General features: G+C 45.2%; 1 non-coding gene across 1 annotated transcript; it reads right to left on the reverse strand.

Annotated features, from left to right (window-relative positions):
* Positions 1–348: 348 nt before the first annotated feature.
* On the reverse strand, positions 349–450 carry LOC120097660 (U6 spliceosomal RNA). The gene has a single exon (XR_005495208.1). It is a non-coding gene; the product is annotated as a U6 spliceosomal RNA (small nuclear RNA).
* Between the last annotated feature and the right edge of the window lie 19,206 nt (positions 451–19,656).

The following is a 19,656-nucleotide window of genomic DNA, read 5'->3' on the forward strand; positions in this document are numbered from 1 at the left end:
TCTTCTCTAGGTCTTTGTGTGCCTACCCAACCTTTCTCTGTGTGTGGGTGAACAAGCATGCAGAGGCCAGAAGAGAACCTACGGTGTTTTCTCTCAGGCCCCGCCCCACCTACCTTGGTTTTTTTCTTATTGTTATTGTTGTTGTTGGTTTGGTTTTTTTTTTTAATATTTTATTTATTTATTATATGAGTGCACTGTAGCTGTCTTCAGACACACCAGAAGAGGGCATCAGATCTCATCACAGATGGTTGTGAGCCACCATGTGGTTGTGGGATTTGAACTCAGGACCTCGGGAAGAGCGGTCGGTGCTCTTAACCACTGAGCCATGTCTCCAGCCCCGGTTTGTTTTTTAATATGGAACAACTCATGGATTTGGGGTCATCCTCATTTGGGAGCAATGCTAATCTTCTCTGTATTGTCAATTTTAGATATCTGCTGCCAAATCGAGCATCCACCTTGTTTTGGGTTGTTGGTCTGTTTGTTTGTTTGGATGAGATGGGGGGTTTCTCTGTGTAACTGTCCATGGCTGTTTTTGGAACTTGCTCTATAAACCAGGTTGGCTTCAAACGCATAGAGATCTGCCTGCCTCTGCCTCTCTGCCTCTCCTCTGCCTCTCTGCCTCTCTGCCTCTCTGCCTCTCTGCCTCTCTGCCTCTCTGCCTCTCTGCCTCTCTGCCTCTCTGCCTCTCTGCCTCTCTGCCTCTCTGCCTCTCTGCCTCTCTGCCTCTCTGCCTCTCTGCCTCTCTCTCTGCCTCTCTGCCTCTCTGCCTCTCTCTCTGCCTCTCTGCCTCTCTGCCTCTCTGCCTCTCTGCCTCTCTGCCTCTCTGCCTCTGCCTCTGCTTCATGCGTGCTGGGATTAAAGGTGAGTGCCACCACTGCCCAGTTTTTTGTTTGTTTGTTTGTTTTTACCTTGTTTTTTGACACAAGATCTCTCACTGACCTGCAGCTTACAAAAGAGGCTGGCCAGTGAGCCATAAGGATCCACCTGCCCCTGCCTCCTTGGCTCTAGAATTTCAAGTTCTAGCACCATACCTGGCTTATAGTATGATAAGGATGATGACTACTACTATATTTTATTATTACATTTATTTTATCTTATGTGTTTACATGTGTGACTTTGGCTTCTTCAGGGATCAGAGAGAGATAGCTAAGTCACAGGGTTGTTTGCAGATGTCATGCTGCTTTCAAGATGGGGTAATCACAAAAGAGCAGGTACTTCAAAACCCAAGCTCTTCAACAGAGGTCATTTGCTGAGGCTAGGTTGAGATGCCCCATAGCCTCAAGACCCAGATAAAGTTGGGCTCAATATCCCCCCACTCCACCCGACCCTGCTTTCCACAGGACCAGAATGTAACTGACTCATGTCTAATATCTTGTTAGCTTCATCTGTCACATCCTCTGTATGCCTTCTTACCCCCAATCCCACATTCCACAAATTGAGGGGGGCAAGAACTTTGGAAAGCCTGACTTCCTTCCAGAGGGATTTGATTCCTAATACCCTCTTCTCTCCTTTCCCACCCTGCTACTTGTGACTAGCAAAGGAGCGGGATGAGCTTGATTCTTCCTTCCCACAAATAGGAAGTTATTGTATCAATGCCTCAAGGAGTATCCCAGTACTGCAACAATTTGAGCATTTGAATTGACAATGATAATGAATTCCAATCCACTGAATAAAACATGAATCCACAGTGATATGAATAAGAGAGTGAAGGGGCTGAAGAGATAGTTCAGTGGTTAAGGGTATGAACTATTCTTGCAGAGGTCCCAAGTTCAATTCACATCACCCACACTGGGCAGCTCACAATGGCTTGTAGATCCCAGCCCCGGGAAATCTGACCCCTCTGGCCTCCTCAGACTCTCATGAGCATATACCCAGACAGAGACACATGCATAAATAAAAATAATCAAATCTTTAAAGTAAATAAATGATAAGGAAAGTGAGTAGATGTATGACGAGAAAGGGAATTCTTTTCGTTGTTGTTGTTTCTTCTTGTGGTATGGAGAACATAACACAGGAGTCTACCACTGACTGGCATCCTCTGTTGAGTGCTAACTGTGGAGCATAACCAGATTGGTGGCATTAGAACCAGAAAACCACTACATGTCGATTGTGGTAGTAATAATCCAGGCATGAAACATGCTCAAACTGGGAAGCAAGAATTGGAAGGGAGGGCTGGAGAGATGGCTCAGCGGTTAAGAGCACCGACTGCTCTTCCAGAGGTCATGAGTTCAATTCCCAGCAACCACATGGTGGCTCACAACCATCTGTAAAGAAATCTGATGCCCTCTTCTGGTGTACCTGAAGACAGCTACAGTGTACTTATATATAAAAAAATGAATAAATCTTAAAAAAAAAAAAAGAATTGGAAGGGAAATAATATTTGAATGGCCTCAAAGGTTCTCCTACAAAGCAGTTTTTAATTCCCAGAGGAAAAACAATGTTGCTTTGGCAGCAAACAGTATTAAGCATCACAGTATCATGGCAAACTGACAGTGTAGGCTGTCTGTGGGGGATGCACTAAAAAAGTTGCCACTTTGGTGACAATCCTACCAAAGAATGCACAGTCTCATTTCAGTCATGAAGAGAGAAATATCAGAGAAGCCCAGCTGAAGGATGGTGTAGGAGGTCACTGTGAAGCTATTCTGGATTGGAGAGAAACAAAGAAACAGAGCAACCCAGCACATGCCTGGCCCTGGTCCAGCTCAAGGCCATGACTGAGACCATTGCCGAACATCATGGTGTCTGTCAGAAGCACTCATGAGAGTCTCCTGTACTGCTCTGGCGATTTTTTTTTTTTAACCTAGTAACTTTCGAATTGTTTCCAGTGAAAAGTAAAAAGAAACAAATCACAAGCAGAAGAAAGTCAGAGGGGAGCATCAGAGAACAGTGTGCAAGTTGCAGCCAATGTGGGAAGTGTCTTAGTTAGGGTTTTACTGTTGTAAACAGACACCATGACCAAAGCAACTCTTTTTCTTCTTTTTTTTTTTTTTTTGGTTCTTTTTTTCGGAGCTGGGGACCGAACCCAGGGCCTTGCGCTTCCTAGGTAAGCGCTCTACCACTGAGCTAAATCCCCAGCCCCTCAAAGCAACTCTTATAAAGGACAGCATTTAATTGGGCCTGGCTTACAGGTTCAGAGGTTCAGTCCATTATCATCAAAGCAGGAGCATGGCAGCATCCAGGCAGGCATGGTGCAGGAGGAGCTGAGAGTTCTACATCTTCATCTGAAGGCCTTTAGGAGAAGACTGGCTCCCATGTGTTTAGGATGAAGGTCTCAAAGCCCACACCCACAATGACACACCTACTCCAACAAGGCCACACCTCCAAATAGGTTCACTCCCAGGGCCAAGAATATTTAAAGTCACCACAAGGAGACAGGACAGAACACTTCATGGCGAACTAGTTAAAGAAAACCCTTTAAGCTAAAGGAAAAACAAACAAACAAACAAAGAAACAAACAAAAACACACAAGCTGGTTATGTAACACCATTATCTTCTGTTCAAGCCATGACTGGAAATAACATTCTCCTTAAATAGCCCGGTGTGCTGGTGCCTCCAACTATGGTGCCAGCATTTGGGAGGCTGAGGCAGGGGGACTACTGTGAGTTCAAGGCTGGCCCAGGCTATTTAACAAGAATATCTCAAACAATAAAACAACAACAATAAAACATGATAGGGGCCAGAGAGATGCTTTGGTGGTTAAGAACACTTGGTGCTGGGAACCTTTGGAGCCTATAATTCTCTGCTCCAACGCATCCAACACCGGATTCTGGCCTCTGCAGTTACCTGCCACACCTTATCACTGTTATCTTAAGCATCTTCATCACCAGCACCATTGTCTTAAAAACACAATTTTCATTAATTATCCAAAGTATAACAGAAATAGACCAATTGAGAGACAGACCTAATAAAGTCCACATCACTACGGTTATTTGTACGAAAACAAAGATATAGTGAAAATCAAGAGTTTTGCCAGGCAGTGGTGGTGCACAACTTAATCCCAGCACTCAGGAGGCAGAGGCAGGCAGATCTCTGAGTTCGAGACCAGCCTGGTCCACAGAGTGAGTTCCAGGACAGCCAGGATTACACAGAAAAACCCTGTCTCAAAAACAACAACAACAACAACAACAACAAAAAAAAGAGTTTAAAGTGACTACACTCACACACAGTTCAAAATCCAATACAAAAACTAGTGCCAAAGGCCTGGGCCCTGGGGATATTCTCAAAATGGGTTTTAGCTCCTAAATTTATCCACCTAACCTTTTCGAATAAAAGGCATTCCTTTCGGTAGGATGTCTGTTCTCCGCCATTAAGAAAGCACACTGTGCCCTTGGCTGAGCAGCTCTCCAGAGAAGCAGGCTCTATTTTAGCACCACATGGTACTCCGTAGAGACATAGCTTACGGGAAATCTATTTCACATGGCTGGCCATGTGCAAACACATCAATCAAGGTTTATGAACTGGCAACTTACAGGCACACTGGAGTTTGTACTTTTGTTAAAATGAGTATGTGTTGGGCTGGTGAGATGACTCAGTGGTCAAGAGCACTGACTATTCTTCCAGAGGTCCTGAGTTCAATTCCCAGCAACCACATGGTGGTTCACAACCATCTGTAATGGGATTTGACGCTCTCTTCTGGTGTGCATGAACATATCATACTCATACACATAAAATATATGTAAATATGTACTCATAAAATAAATCTTTTAAAAAAAGAGAACTGGGGCTGGAGAGATGGCTTAGTTGTAAAATGTACTGGCTGCTCTTCCGGAGGTCCTGAGTTCAATTCCCAGCACCCACGTGGTGGCTCACAACCACCAAGATGCCCTCTTCTGGTGTGTCTGAAGACAGCTACAGTGTGCTCATATAAATAAAATAAATCTTTGAGAGAGAGAGAGAGAGAGAGAGAGAGAGAGAGAGAGAACTGTGTGTAAGCATGAAAACAAGAGATAACACCCACTTCTAAATTCTGTGTAATTTCATGTCACTAGAGCCACTTGAAGGTACCCCACAAAACCCTCTACCTTGTCTCCTTAGCTCAACCTCATATTAAACTCACGTCTAAAACATGTGTGTTCATGTCTCTCTGTGTGTACGTGTTTGTGTTCACACACCCATGTGTACACACGCATGCTTGCAGAAGCCAGAGGATAATGCACTATGTCGATTTAGAGGAGTCATCCACGTTTTTGGGGTGGGGAGATCTTTCACTGGTAACTTAGTTAGGGTTCCATGGCTGTGAAGAGACACCATGACCACAGCAACTCTTATTATAAAGGACAGCATTTCATTGGGGCTGGCTTACAGTTTTAGAGATTTAGTCCATTACGGTCGTGTTGAGAAGCATGGCGGCATGCAGACCGTCATGGTTGCTGGAGAAGCAGTGGAGAGTTCTGTATCTTAGCCAACAGGCCGCAGAGTGGGGTTGGGGATTTAGCTCAGTGGTAGAGCGCTTGCCTAGGAAGCACAAGGCCCTGGGTTTGATCCCCAGCTCTGAAAAAAAAAAAAAAAAACAGGCCGCAGAGACTGCGCCACACTAGGTGGGCATAGCTTGAACATGGGAGAGCTCAAAGCTCACTCCCACAATGGCACCCTTCCTCCAGCCAGGCCACACCCACTACACAAAGGCCACACCTCCTAATAGTGCCACTCCCTATGGGCCAAACATTCAAGCATATGAGTCTATACCTATTAAAGCCACCACAACTTGGCTTAGAGCTTGTGACAAATGTGTGACAAAAAAAAATCCTCAGGGATCTTCCTGTTTCTATTTCCCTAGCACAGGTACATACCACTGAAGTGGAAACTTAAGGGTTCTCTGGACAGTCAGTTGTGTTGGATGGTGTTTTGTGGGGCAAATGCATGAACGGGTGTGTCCCTGAAGCAGACACAGGTGGAAAGCTAAGGCAGACTCGTGAAGGGATGTTTCCCTGAAGCAGACACAGGTGAAAGGATGTTCTGTTAAAGCAAGCCCGTGAAAGGACACGCGAAGAAGGATTCTTTGCTAACGACACACATATCTTGGTCTGCCTTCCATTGCATAGTTGGGCTGCCTTTGTCAGAACTCCACAGAGAGAAAGGCACCAAACTTCTGGTGGTGTGCTGCGGTTTCTGGCTGCTTTCCTGGACTCGGGCAGAGTGGCAGAGTGATGTCAGCTGAGACATATGTATGTTCTGAGGCAAGACCTGTGGAGGACTCGTGGTGTTTGGAAGGAGGATAAACAGGACTCAATGGGCTGTGAGAGGGGCTTGATTGTAGAGCTAGCTAGAGAGGCACAGCCAAGAACACCTGCTGGTCCCTGCTGGTTCAAATCCCTCCTGTTCACTTGTGCCAATTGAGCTGAGGCCTGGCTGTCTCTGCTAGGTCATGCCACTGCTGCTGACCCTGTGCTATCCCAACTCTTTGGAACTGGACTGCTGGTGTATTCACAGTGTTTGAGAATAGCTGGAGCTGCTACTGCTGACCTGAGAACTGAAATGCTGAATGCCTGACAACACAGATGGGACTGACTCCAAAGAATCATTTCTAAACAGGCCCACTTCCCCCACATCCTTTCTTTCCCACTACCTCTGGTGGGTGGTGGGAGGTTAAAGCATTTAAGAACCATCATTAAAAGTAGGTTTTGAAAAAAATCAAAATTACATACCATCATATCTATTTTGGGGGTGGGGGTTGTTTTGTCTCTGTAATTCTAGGGATTGAACTCTGGTCTTCATGTTTACATGGTAAGTTCTTTACCAACCGAGCCATCTCCCCAGACATCAAACCCTTAACTTTTATTAGAAGTATCAACAAGAACTTCAGCCTTTTGTTACCATCATTGTTACAAAAACGGATGCCTGGGCTCAGAGGTTAAGAGAATGTGCAGAGGACCCAGGATTGAGTTTGAGCGCGCGCGCGCGCACACACACACACACACACACACACGTGATAGGCTTTTCTTAAAAAGTAGATGCAGAAACCCCACCGTCTTTGCACTGCAGTGTTCTTAGTGCACACCAGCTGCCATGGTTGTATTTAAGGACTGTCCTTGAGATGCAGGGAGTCATTACCAGATTGCAGTCTAGGACCTGGGAGAAGAAGTCTAGTGTTAGTCTAACCAGATTAAAACCAAGGTCAGTGAAAGCAAGTTCTAGACAGCTGCAGAATATTTCTCAGGAAGAATTTTCTAGGATGCTTAACTGACATGCCACCAAACTGGAAAGACAAGTCAGTGGATTTGCATCCTATCTATATAAAGGATCAGCTAGTCTGCCTTGGGTGTTTTTCACGTGTTTTGGATATGGTGTTAGTGCATGTAAAGACAGTATCAGACAAAGCTGTGTCGCTGTTTGGTCTTTACATGTCAATAGACATTTCAGGAAAATTTAAATGTTTGCTTTTCTTTTTTTTTTACTTGTCCTCTCCTAAGAAAAGATGTTGAAGTAAAGGCATAGGCTGGAGACATATATATTTAAAACTTACTCAATCTACAAATATTTATTGATGACATGCTAGACATAGTCTAAGAGTGTGTGTTGTCTTCTTTTCTTCTTTTAAAGATTTATTTCGGGACTGGAGAGATGGCTCACCGGTTAAGAGCACCCGACTGCTCTTCCAGAGGTCCTGAGTTCAATTCCCAGCAACCACATGGTGGCTCACAACCATCTGTAATGGGATCTGATGCCCTCTTCTGGTGTGTCTGAAGACAGCTACAGGGTACTTTTTTTTTTTTTAAAGATTTATTTATTTATTATATGTGAATACACTGTAGCTGTCTTCAGACACACCAGAAGAGGGCATCGGATCCCATTACAGATGTTTGTGAGCCACCATGTGGTTGCTGGGAATTGAACTCAGGACCTCTGGAAGAGCAGTCAGTGTTCTTAACCACTGAGCCATCTCTCCAGCCCTGTGTGTCATTTTCTTATAGTAGAAATTGAGTAACTACATTTTGGGTTTTGAGACAAGGCCTCACTATGTTGTCCAGGCTAGCCCCCAACTCCTGGGCTCTTGCTCTTCTCCTGCTTCTGCCTCCAGAGTAGCTATGCCTCACTAAATTTAGTGTATTTTAGCCAACAGAGCCAACAGACCAATGGCACATTTAAGCACAGTTAATATCCAAAATTATCCGAAATATTGTTTTATATTTCTCTCTCTCTCTGTCTCTCTTCCTCTATCCTTCCCTCCCTCCCTCCCACTCCCTGTTATGAGAATACGCCCACAGAGGTCAAAGGGCAACTTTTTGGAGTTAGTTCCCCTTCTACCTTGCATGCAGGGTCTGGGGATCAAACTTGGGTCATCAGGCTTGGTGGCTGGCCCTTTTTATTTACTAAGCCAGCTCATCTGCCCCTTTTAGATTTTTCTTTCATTCTGAAGATCTATAAAAGCATCTTCTGAGCTATTCTAAAACATTCATCTTAATCAGTAATCTCAAAATCAACTCTGAGTCATCCATGTTTGGACGTGTAGAGAATGATATTCACATGATTGAATATCAAGACGGGAGAGTTAGCCGGCTGAAATGAACCATCACTCTGCCGCTACCGTACAGGGTCTCACTTCACAGTCCAGGCTGATCAGGACCCTGCTGCCCAGGTCTTTGAAGTGCTGGGGTTACAGCTGGGTACCACACCGCCTGTCTTAAAGTCTTGGTTGCACATGGAGGAGGGAGATGATGGAGAATGATGTGACAGGAACAATTAGATCTGTGGAGAGAAAGAACCCTCCAAGTCTTGGTTTTCTTTAAGCAGCTGGCCACTGGGAGTTTGACCAAGTTCCAGGGAGTATATATGGGCAACACAAACTGGGCTTCTCTTCCTCCGCTTCCTCCTCCTCCTCTTCTTCCTCTTCCTCCTCTCTTCTTCCCCTTCCTTCTCCTCTTCTTTTGTTTTAGAGGAGACCACAAGAATGAAGGCCACCTGGGATGACTTGGAAGTGAATGTGATCAGGGCACATTACATGAAATTTCCAAACAATCTATAAATTGTTATGTTAATGAAAATGCAAATAATACGAAGAATTGGCCAAATTAGAGAGAGAGAGAGAGAGAGAGAGAGAGAGAGAGAGAGAGAGAGAGACAGCTGCAGCAGCCGTCTTCCAGTAACTCACCAAAATGACGAACACAAAAGGGAAGATGAGAGGTACTTGGTCTATGTTCTCTAGGCCTTTTAGTGTCGCGCCCAACCTTGACCAGCAAGGAAGACAGACCAGAGGAGATCTTCTTTAAGCAGTTTATTCAGGAACCTTGTATGAGCTTCTTCTCTCCACCCCCCCCCCCCCCCGGAATGCCCTGCATCAGCTAAAATACCTGGCGCTGACCAACCTCAGTGTGCCACGTGGGTCAAGCAGATAGGCCGTCGCGCAGCGGAAACTAACTGGCCAGGCAGGCATAGCCAAATAAGGACTTGTTTACTACAAGGAGCACTTGCTGTCAGGAGGGCAGAGGGCAGAAGCCAGCGCCATCTTTGAGGCGCAGCACGTCGCAGCTCCCTACAGTTCCCCCTTTTTGTTTAATTAATCAAGCAGGCAAAGGCACCACTGAGCGTGGCGACCTCCCCTGTCTTAGGATCATCCCTTCATTAAACCCGTCTTAGGATACCTCGTCGCCCACGAGGTTCCATGCCTTAGGTAGAAGGGAAGTTGCCCGTCACTGGGTAAGGTCACTCACACATACTCAGGGGCGAGGTGCAGCTAGGTCTTTTGAATGACCGTAAGCCAGGCTTGAGGGGATTGTCCTGCTTCGATGGCTTCAAATGCCTGTACCACCATAGCCGCATGCCGCCTCTGAACATACCTCAATCTACAGAGACACCACAGGCTCACCAAGGAGATCAGGATCAGCAATCCCATGAGGGCTCCCATACCCGCCCACTCCTTCAGGTGATTCATAGCGGCAGCAATCCATGACGATAATCCTGTAGCCAGGTCAGCATCCACTCGCGTGGAATTCACAGTCACGATGGCAACTCGCAGTTGATCCATCAAGGAATCGAATTCTCCCGTCCAATTACCTAAAAGATAGCTAGATAATCGTTTAGAGAGATTGGCTGCACTGGTAAAATTTTCATATTGGATACTGGTCACGCACAAGGCTGCAAACTTCCATTGACAGCTCAATTGTGCAAGCTGCCACAGGGTATCAATCTGTTCTTGTACCAGATCGATCCGTTGATTGACCACCATAAGACCGCCCTTTAATTGAGCGTTGATCCCTGCTTGCAAATCAAGAGCATGAGCCACACGAGATGACAAATTATTTAGGGTATGTGCTGTTTGCACGGAGTGACTCATGGCAATGGCCGCAGTTGTAGCTCCCGCGGCTGCAAGAGAAATGGCAGTAACAATGGCTACAGTGATGCCAAAATCTCTCTTTTGTCTAAACAAGGTCATGGCATGAGGGGCGTCTACGGGAACTGGAACCCATCTGGGCATGCGAGCAATCACAGCAATAACAAACCTTTTTGCATCCCAGCATTGTGTATAAAAACATGTCTCACTAGTACAATTTAAGACTTTATCATTCAACTTAGTAACATTACTAACTATGAAAATGAAGGGAGGATAGACACATACTGGAGTTGGCTTAAAAGTGACGTTATGGCTAGGTTTAGTTCCCTCCTCAAAGCAGCCTGCATTGGTATGATACCCAGTGGTGGTCCTCTCTTGTGCTTGATTATACCTCGGTGAAAATTCGCCCCATCCTTTAGAGGTACTCCACTTAAATTCTGCAACCCCATGGCCTCCTCCACCAATCATGGCCATGGGTTCCAAATTCATGCAACTGCCATTAATTCCACATAAAAGCCAATTGTCAAAGGGGTTAGAAGCATAAAGCTGAAGGGGGTTCTGATCAGAAAAATTGGAACCAGCAAAGGTACTATTATACCCAGTACTAATACCAGGTGAGAAAGTAAAATATTCTCCTTTACTAGCCCATACTACCGTATGGGACTGACACCCAGTCCAAGGCCACATTTTTCCCCGATTGACACCAAAGCAATATGGAGCCCATTTTGGCTGATGGGGTGGTGATGTTTCAGAGCTTTTAGCTGGCCACCATCCACTAAGCCAGGATGCATTAGCCGAAAGACAGGGCCCAGAAGTATCTTTAGGTAGATCGAACCAACCCGCTGTCTGATTATACAACGGAATGCAATCAGACGAAACACTAATATTACCTACCAGTAAAAAGCACAGGCTACCTTGTAATAAAACGCTTCTATTTTCATTAACACTAGCTATATCAGGATCTAATGGTAAATAGGGTGCATCAAGAGTTTTATTGGTGCCAAAAAGGCGAGGGAACAACTTAGCATCATGGCGTATCGGCATGGGTCTCGGGAACACCGATAGTATCCCCCATCAGGGCTCCATCTGGATCAGTACTTGGGTTATGCTGAGAAGCGTCAGCAGCAGCAGGGTCTTCATTCTTGTTACACCTCCTGGTCAATCTCTCAGGGACCCACAGTGGATCTTGTCAGTCCTGGGGAAAACACACAAACAGACCCTCTCGCCCATGCCAGCACAGGATCTGGCCCATGCCATAAGCCAGTGAGCACATCTTTCCACTTTACATAGCCTTTCAACGTGCCTGCCCGACATTGATGTCGGTCAGCGGCAGAAAGGCCATCATCATCCAAAATTAAAAAATTAAGAGTAAAAAGGGCTAAGGATATCTATTCCTTAGGAGTTCTGCCATGGCCTATTCCCCCCTTTTGTTTAATTATACATTCCTTCAAAGTACAATGTGTTCGCTCAACAATACCTTGACCTTGGGGATTATAAGGCAGGCCATGGCTCAACTGCATATCCATCTGTTTACAAAAGGATTTGAAATATTGGGCAGTGTATGCCAGGCCATTATCAGTTTTTAAGTGTTGAGGCTTTCCCCAGGCAGCCCAGGCTTCTAGGCAGTGCCCAATAACATTGCGTGCCTTTTCCCCACTCATAGGGGTAGCATGAATGACACCTGAACAAGTATCCACAGAAACATGAATGTATTTTAGAGTCCCAAATCCAGATATGTGTTACATCCATTTGCCAAATCTTTAGAGGCAGTAAGCCCCTGGGATTAACCCCCACACTAGGGGGAAGTTGGAAAGTGATACACTGTTGACATCCTAAAACTATCTGTCGAGCATCTGCTCGAGACAGATGAAACTTCTGCTGTAAGGTTTTGGTAGGCACATGAAATTGTTGATGAAATTGTTGGGCTTGATCCAATGATGAGCTTAAGAAGATAAACTCCATTCGGGTACATCTATCCACAAGATCATTTCCCTCACTGAGAGGACCAGGCAAACCTGTATGAGCTCTAATATGTTGGACAAAAATCTTGTGACCTCTTTCCCAGATCAATTCCTGAAGTTCCCTCAGTAGCTGGCATACCGTACTGCTGGTTTTAATAGGGCCAGCCACTTCTAGTATCTTGACTGCATTAACAACATATGATGAATCAGAGAGCAGATTAAAGGCAAAAGAACAATTTTTAAACACTTCTAACACAATTTTGAGTTCAGTTACTTGTGGAGAGCCAGGTTGATATTGGCCTAAAATTGGCTCTTGATGGTCAACCATATAGGCTCCACAATCAGTTTTTGATCCATCTGTGAAAATATTTGGGGCCCCCTGTAGGGGAACACTGGAGGTAACTTTAGGAAAAACTATGGGATGTTCCTTAAAAAACGATAGCAAAGGGTGTTTTGGATAATGATTATCTATTTCTCCATGAAATCCACATCATAATATAGCCCAATCATCCACTGTGCCACACAGAATTTTTATCTGTTGACTTGTGTACGGCACTATCAATGAGGTCGGGGACACACCAAAGAATTGAATGCTCTGCTGGACTCCAGTCAAGGCCAAATCAGCAACAGTTGAGGGATAATATTCTATTGATTTGACTGGAAAAGTCTTGGGGTATACCCAAAGCAGAGGTCCATCCTGCCATAACAATCCTGTAGGCTGCATGTAAGTGGCTAGAATGCACAATATAATGTCAGCACCCTCTTTCCATTGATGTAAACTTGCATTCTGTAAGCCCTTTTCAACTTTCCTTAATGCTCCTCTTGCCTCCTCAGTCAATTGTCTAGGAGAATCCAAGGCTGAATCCCCAGCCAAGATATTATATAGTGGTCTTAATTCATGATTTGGCAATTTCAGATAGCATCTAATCCAATTAATATCTCCCAATAGTTTTTGAAAATCATTGAGAATCTTAAGATTATCTTTCCTCAATTCAACCTTCTGGGGATAATAGTATAAGGATTTATCTTTGTTCCTAAGCACGTTACTAGACTGCTCTTTTGTACCTTCTCAGGGGCAACAAACAAACCCCTACCCTCTAATAGTTTAATTAAATCTTCATATGCCAGATCTAACATTTCTTCGTGTTTTGCAGTCAAAAGGATATCGTCCATGTAATGGACGCATCTCAAAGTAGGAAACTTTCGTCTTAATGGGGCGATGGCATTGCCCACAAAAAAGTTGACACATTGTAGGACTATTAGCCATCCCTTGTGGTAAAACCACCCATTCATATCTTTGATCAGGTTCTTCATGATTGCATGATGGGGTTGTAAAGGCAAATCTTTCACTATCCTTTGAACAAAGGGGTATAGAGAAAAAGCAGTCTTTCATATCAATCACTATAACTGGCCAACAGGCTGGCAGGGAAGATAGAAGAGGAAACCCACGTTGTACTGGGCCCATGATCTGCATCTGCTGATTAATAGCTCTCAGATCATGTAAGAGCCTCCATTTCCCAGATTTCTTCTTAATCACAAATATAGGAGTGTTCTATGGAGACACGGACAGCTTTATGTGGTTCATAGCCAATTGTTCATCTACCAATGCTTCCGCTGCGATAAGCTTCTTGGAGGAAAGTGGCCACTGAGGAACCCACACTAGCTCCTCCATTTTCCAAGTAATGGGAATGCCTTCCTCAGCAGCCCCTAGGAAAAACCCAGACCTTGATTTCTTTCTCTCTGTTGGGTAGTTATAGGGCTAGTCCTGCCCTGTAAGTATTTCCCTATTTCTCTACCAGGGAAGTAGCCCATATGTTTCATAATTTTTTGTGAGGTCTCAGAATATTCATTGGTCAGCTTAAAGCCCATGTCTTTCAATAAATCTCTTCCCCATAAGGAAATGGTTAAATCCAGCACATAAGGTTGTATGGTTCCTGAATGTCCTTCCTGATCTCTCCAGCTCAGTTGTCTTGCACTCATATCAGGAGCTTTTGCATAACCAAGGCCTTGTAACATTTGAGATGAGGCCTGTTGGGGGGTTGGGGATTTAGCTCAGTGGTAGAGCACTTGCCTAGGAAGCGCAAGGCCCTGGGTTCGGTCCCCAGCTCCGGAAAAAAAAAAAAAAAAAGAGATGAGGCCTGTACCGGCCATCCAGAAGGCCAATCTTTCTTAGCTACTATACTTCCATCGGCCCCGGTATCTAATAACCCCAGAATCCTCTTTTCATCAATTTGCAATTCCAAGGTTGGATGCTGGTCAAGGCCCAAAGCTAAGAATGTTAAGTCAGAACCAGTAGACCCAAATCCTTTTTCCCCCTTTTCTTTAGACTGAGCACAAATCTTTCATGTAGGCTAGGCAACAGTAACAGCTGAGCTATTCTGTCTCCAGGGGAAATAGCAATTATTCCTTTAGGTGATTCTACTATGATCTTGACTACCCCAGTATAATCTGGGTCAATAACTCCTGGATGGACGTGTAGTCCTCTTAGAGCTTTAGATGATCTCCCTATAAGTAACCCTACTGTGCCAGATCCAGGAGTCCTTTGAAATCGGTCTCTATTAATTGGATCCCCATCCTAGGAATTAGTACGAGTCTGGTGGTGGAGCAGAGGTCCAATCCCGCGGAGCCCTTAGTGGTCCTCCTCAGTCCCTCAGATGGCGGAGAGATGGCCATCTCTCATGACTCTGTTCTTCTGTCTGACTCTTTACTGCCCCATATATTTGTGGGCCCTGGGGTTGTGGGCCCCGCTATCCGTTTTTCGGATGAGCACCACCATAATCAGAGCCAAGAGGTTGCCCATTAATGTCTTTTACTGAGCGACATTCATTGGCCCAATGGTTCCCCTTTTTGCATTTTGGGCATAGTCCTGGCTGCCTTGGGCGTTGGCCATTTCCAGCAGTAATTATGCCCCCTTTTTCTGGACATTGCCTTCTTTTTTTTTTTTTTCCCCCTTTTCTTTTTTTCGGAGCTGGGGACCGAACCCAGGGCCTTGCGCTTGCTAGGCAAGCACTCTACCACTGAGCTAAATCCCCAACCCCTGGACATTGCCTTCTTAAGTGTCCTTGTTTACCACATCTGAAACAGGCCCCTAATTTACTATCTTTTCTCTGGGTCATCTGCATGACGGCAGCTGCTAATCCAGCATTGGTCAATGGCCCTCCTATTTCTCTGCACACTTTCATCCAGGCTTCAATGCCTTTGTTCTTATAAGGTGTGATTGCCGCTCTGCATTCTTTAGTACATTGTTCATAAGCCAGCTGTTTTATTAATGGCATCGCTGTGTCGGGGTCACCAAAAACTTTTCCTGCAGCCTCAACTAATCTAGCCACAAAATCTGAGAAAGGTTCCATGGGATCCTGTAATATCTTTGTAAGATTCCCACTCACTTCTCTTTTATTGGGCAATGATGTCCATGCTTTAGTAACAATCTCATTAATCTGATTATAAACCTGCCCTGGATACCCTGTCTGTGCGTTAGCAAAACGGCTTTGCCCTAACAACATATATCTATCCCAGGCAGCTTGTCCTCCTCCTGTAGCTAAATTCACTGCTGCCTGTTCATTGGCATATTCTATAAGAAATGCCCTCCAATCCAGATACTGTCCTGGACCGAGGTAAGCTCTGGCTAGATTAGACCAATCAGAGGGAGTCATGCAGAAGCGGTGTAAGGCCTCAACTTGAGCAATAGTAAAGGAGGCTGAGATACCATAACTGCGCACCGATTTGGCCAATGTTTTGATTATTTTAAAATCAAGGGGTTCATGGTATCTCTGCTGATTAGCGTCCACAAAAACGGGATAGGTCAGATGTAACTCAGTCAGCACTGCTCTGCATACTTCCGGACAGAAAGTCATGCCCAGTTTTCCTGGGCCTGGGGTGATACGCTCATAGGGAGGGGAAGCTGGTTCACTTCCCCTTACTGCGAGGGCCACAAGCACGAGCACAGATAAAACACTATGCTCCAAACAATAACGTTGGCTATCAACCAACACACCGCCACTAGAGCGGGGTCCATAAAAATTAAACTTTACACTTGCTCCACACCCGGAGACCTTACCGCCGCTTACTACCGCGGACTTGTATTGTCCCACTTTACCTGGGAACTTACCAGCACCACCCTGACTGCGAAAAGTTCTGATCCCGGAGAGAGTTGATTTTCTTTTCGGTGGATTTGATGTTGTTTCCCCCGTACAGACCACCAGTTGTCGCGCCCAACCTTGACCAGCAAGGAAGACACGTCCAGAGGAGATCTTCTTTAAGCAGTTTATTCAGGAACCTTGTACGAGCTTCTTCTCTCCCCCCGCCCCCCTCCCCCGAACGCCCTGTATCAGCTAAAATACCTGGCGCTGACCAACCTCAGTATGCCACGTGGGTCAAGCAGATAGGCCGTCGCACAGCGGAAACTAACTGGCCAGGCAGACATAGCCAAATAAGGACTTGTTTACTACAAGGAGCACTCGCTGGGAGGGCGCCGGGCGGCGGCGGCGGCGGGCGACGGGCGGCGGGCGGAGGGTGGAGGGCGGAGGGCGGAGGGCGGAGGGCAGAAGCTAGCACCACCTTTGGGTGTGGCACATCGCAGCTCCCTACATTTTAGGTAACATGTAGTTGTTCCTTTGGCCACATAGGTGTGAATCTACGAGAAGAGTGATATTGCAGACATCAAGGAAATGGGCATTGTTCAAAAGGAATGCCCCATCAGTGTTACCACGGCAAAGCTAGAAGAGACTACAATGTTACTCAGCATGCCATGGGCATCATTGTAAACAAGCAAGTTAAAGGCAAGATTCTGGCCAAGAGGATCAATGTGCGGATTGAGCACATCAAGCACTTGAAGAGCAGAGACAGCTTCCTGAAGCAGGTGAAGGAGAGTGATCAGAAGAAAAAGGAAGCCAAAGAGAAGGGCACCTGGGTTCAGCTGAAGCACCAGCCTGAGCCACCCAGAGAAGCCCACTTTGTGAGGACTAACGGAAAGGAGCCTGAGCTGATGGAGCCCATTCCATAGGGATTCATGGCCTAATGGACAAAAAGGAAATAAAGGACCGGGACTGTGTGTGTGTGTGTGTGTGTGTGTGTGTGTGTGTGTGTGTGTGTGTGTGTGAGAGAGAGAGAGAGAGAGAGAGAGAGAGACCCTCAAACACAGAGAAGAACTCTATTCATTACCTACCCAATGCCTCCTACTCTCCCCTGTAGCTAGAAGCCAGGTACCCACTTTTTCAGCAATCAGTACAACTTGGGGTTCCCCTGTGACCTGGTTCTGACCAAGGAGAAATAACGAATCCTGCCAGAAGCTTCTAGAAAATGCTTTCATATCTGTCAACCGAGAATCTGCCTTCATTTCCCAAGCCATTGAACAAAACTGTGTAAAGAGGTCAGACTCAGAATTGTAGCAACCTTAGGACCAGTAGAGAGAGATCATGTGGTCAGGAGGGGAGTCATACCCTGCAAAGCAGCAGCATAGAGAGAAACAAGGATTGAACGAAGCAAGTCAGGTGCTACACTTCCGAGTTTGGGAGATTTTAAGGTTTCTTTTTGCAGTTCCCTATTGAGTTACTGCTAAGTCCTGTTACAGTTTGAAGTGGAAACAGTCTCCTACAGGCTCATTTTTTTTTTTCTTTTTTCTTTTTTTTTTCCGGAGCTGGGAACTGAACCCAGGGACTTGCACTCGCTAAACAAGCGCTCTACCGCTGAGCTAAATCCCCAACCCCCAGGCTCATGTTTTAAGCACTGCTCCTAGCTGGTGGAGCTGTTTTGGGGCCTACGGACAGTTTAGGAGGAGGGACCCAGTCCACAGAGGTAGGTCACTAGGAGGCAAGTCCTTGAGACCCTATTATCTATCACTGCCTACTTCCTCTCTCACTCTCTGCTTTCTGACCTGCTGTGCTGTGAAGAGTCTCTACCATGCACCACCGCCACTGTGAAGTGAGTCAGCCCGCCATACTTTTCCCACAAAGATGGAAACTCACCCTCTAAACTGTGACCAAAATAAATCTTTCCTCCCTCATGAGGGAATTCTGTTACAATGAGGACAAAGTAGCTAATGCATCAATTTTGTTTTGTTACAGCTGAAACAGTTCAATGACTGCATTTTATTCCTGCCTTAGAAGTGCATGCAGGGGGGTTGGGGATTTAGCTCAGTGGTAGAGCGCTTGCCTAGCAAGCGCAAGGCCCTGGGTTCGGTCCCCAGCTCCGAAAAAAAGAAAAAGAAAAAAAAAAAGTGCATGCAGGGCTGGAGAGAAGAGATGGCTCAGTGGTTAAGAGCACTGACTGCTCTTCCAGAGGTCCTGAGTTCACATCCCAGCAACCACATGGTGGCTCACAGCGATCTGTAATGAGATCTGATGCCCTGTTCTGGTGTGTCTGAAGACAGCTACAGTGTACTTATATATAATAAATAAGTCTTTTAAAAAAGTGCATGCAACCTCTTATAACTTAAAAAACGAATCAGTCTCTTCTTTCTTCCCTAAGCTCATCGCTCACCAACTTTCCAGTTTTTGCTTTCTCTGGGGTTTTTAGTTCCCCAGCAAAAGACTTTCATCGTTTGAGTAGACTAGTTTCTGGTAGGTACTTTGTTCCTCCCTTAACTGGCTACATCAGTCATCTATCATTCTGCACTTGTTATGACGTCACTTCCTCTGGAAGCCACAGCCCCCTTTCCAGAGTGTGTATTTGCCATGTTTTTGAACTCTCAAGAATTTTAAGCTTTTATAAATTGCAAACATTTCTTCATGGACCTGTTTAATAATTCTCATGGTCATCGCTAGGATCAACACTTTCCCCGATGCCTCCTGTTTTCTAAGGACTAGTCACAGTGATCAATAGCCATCAGTGGGACACAAGACTGAATCACAAAATTTTTTTTTCTTTTTTTTCTTTCTTTCTTTCTTTTTTTTTTTCCAGAGCTGGGGAAGCGCTCTACCACTGAGCTAAATCCCCAACCCCCTGAATCACAAATTTACAGGAACAAAATAATCTCAAGGAAGCAAGTTATAGTCATGCACAACCACCATAACAGCTCTCAGGAGGCTGAGGCAGGAGGATTATAAATTTGTGGTTAGTCTCCACTATACATCAATACCCTGTCTCAAAAAATAAAAATAAAAGCCTTTTTAATATTAAGAAATGTATGCAATTGTTTTGAGTATTCACACACATTTTATTTTATTTTATTTTATTTTATTTTATTTTATTTTAGATTTAACTCAATGTTCTAACTTCTCTAGATCAGCTCGGCTGCCCTGGAACTTGCTGTATAGACCAGGCTGGTCACAAACTCACAGAGATCCTCCTGCCTCTGCCTCCACGTGCCTGAGATTAAAGGCATGTGCCACCATGCCCAGCTGTTATTTACATTTGTTTATTTTTATGTATCATTTGTTTATTTTTACCTACGTGGATATTTTGCCTGCCTGTATGCATTGTGCACCACTT

This window comes from Rattus norvegicus, chromosome 16 (assembly GCF_036323735.1).
Source record: "Rattus norvegicus strain BN/NHsdMcwi chromosome 16, GRCr8, whole genome shotgun sequence".
NCBI lineage: Eukaryota > Metazoa > Chordata > Mammalia > Rodentia > Muridae > Rattus > Rattus norvegicus.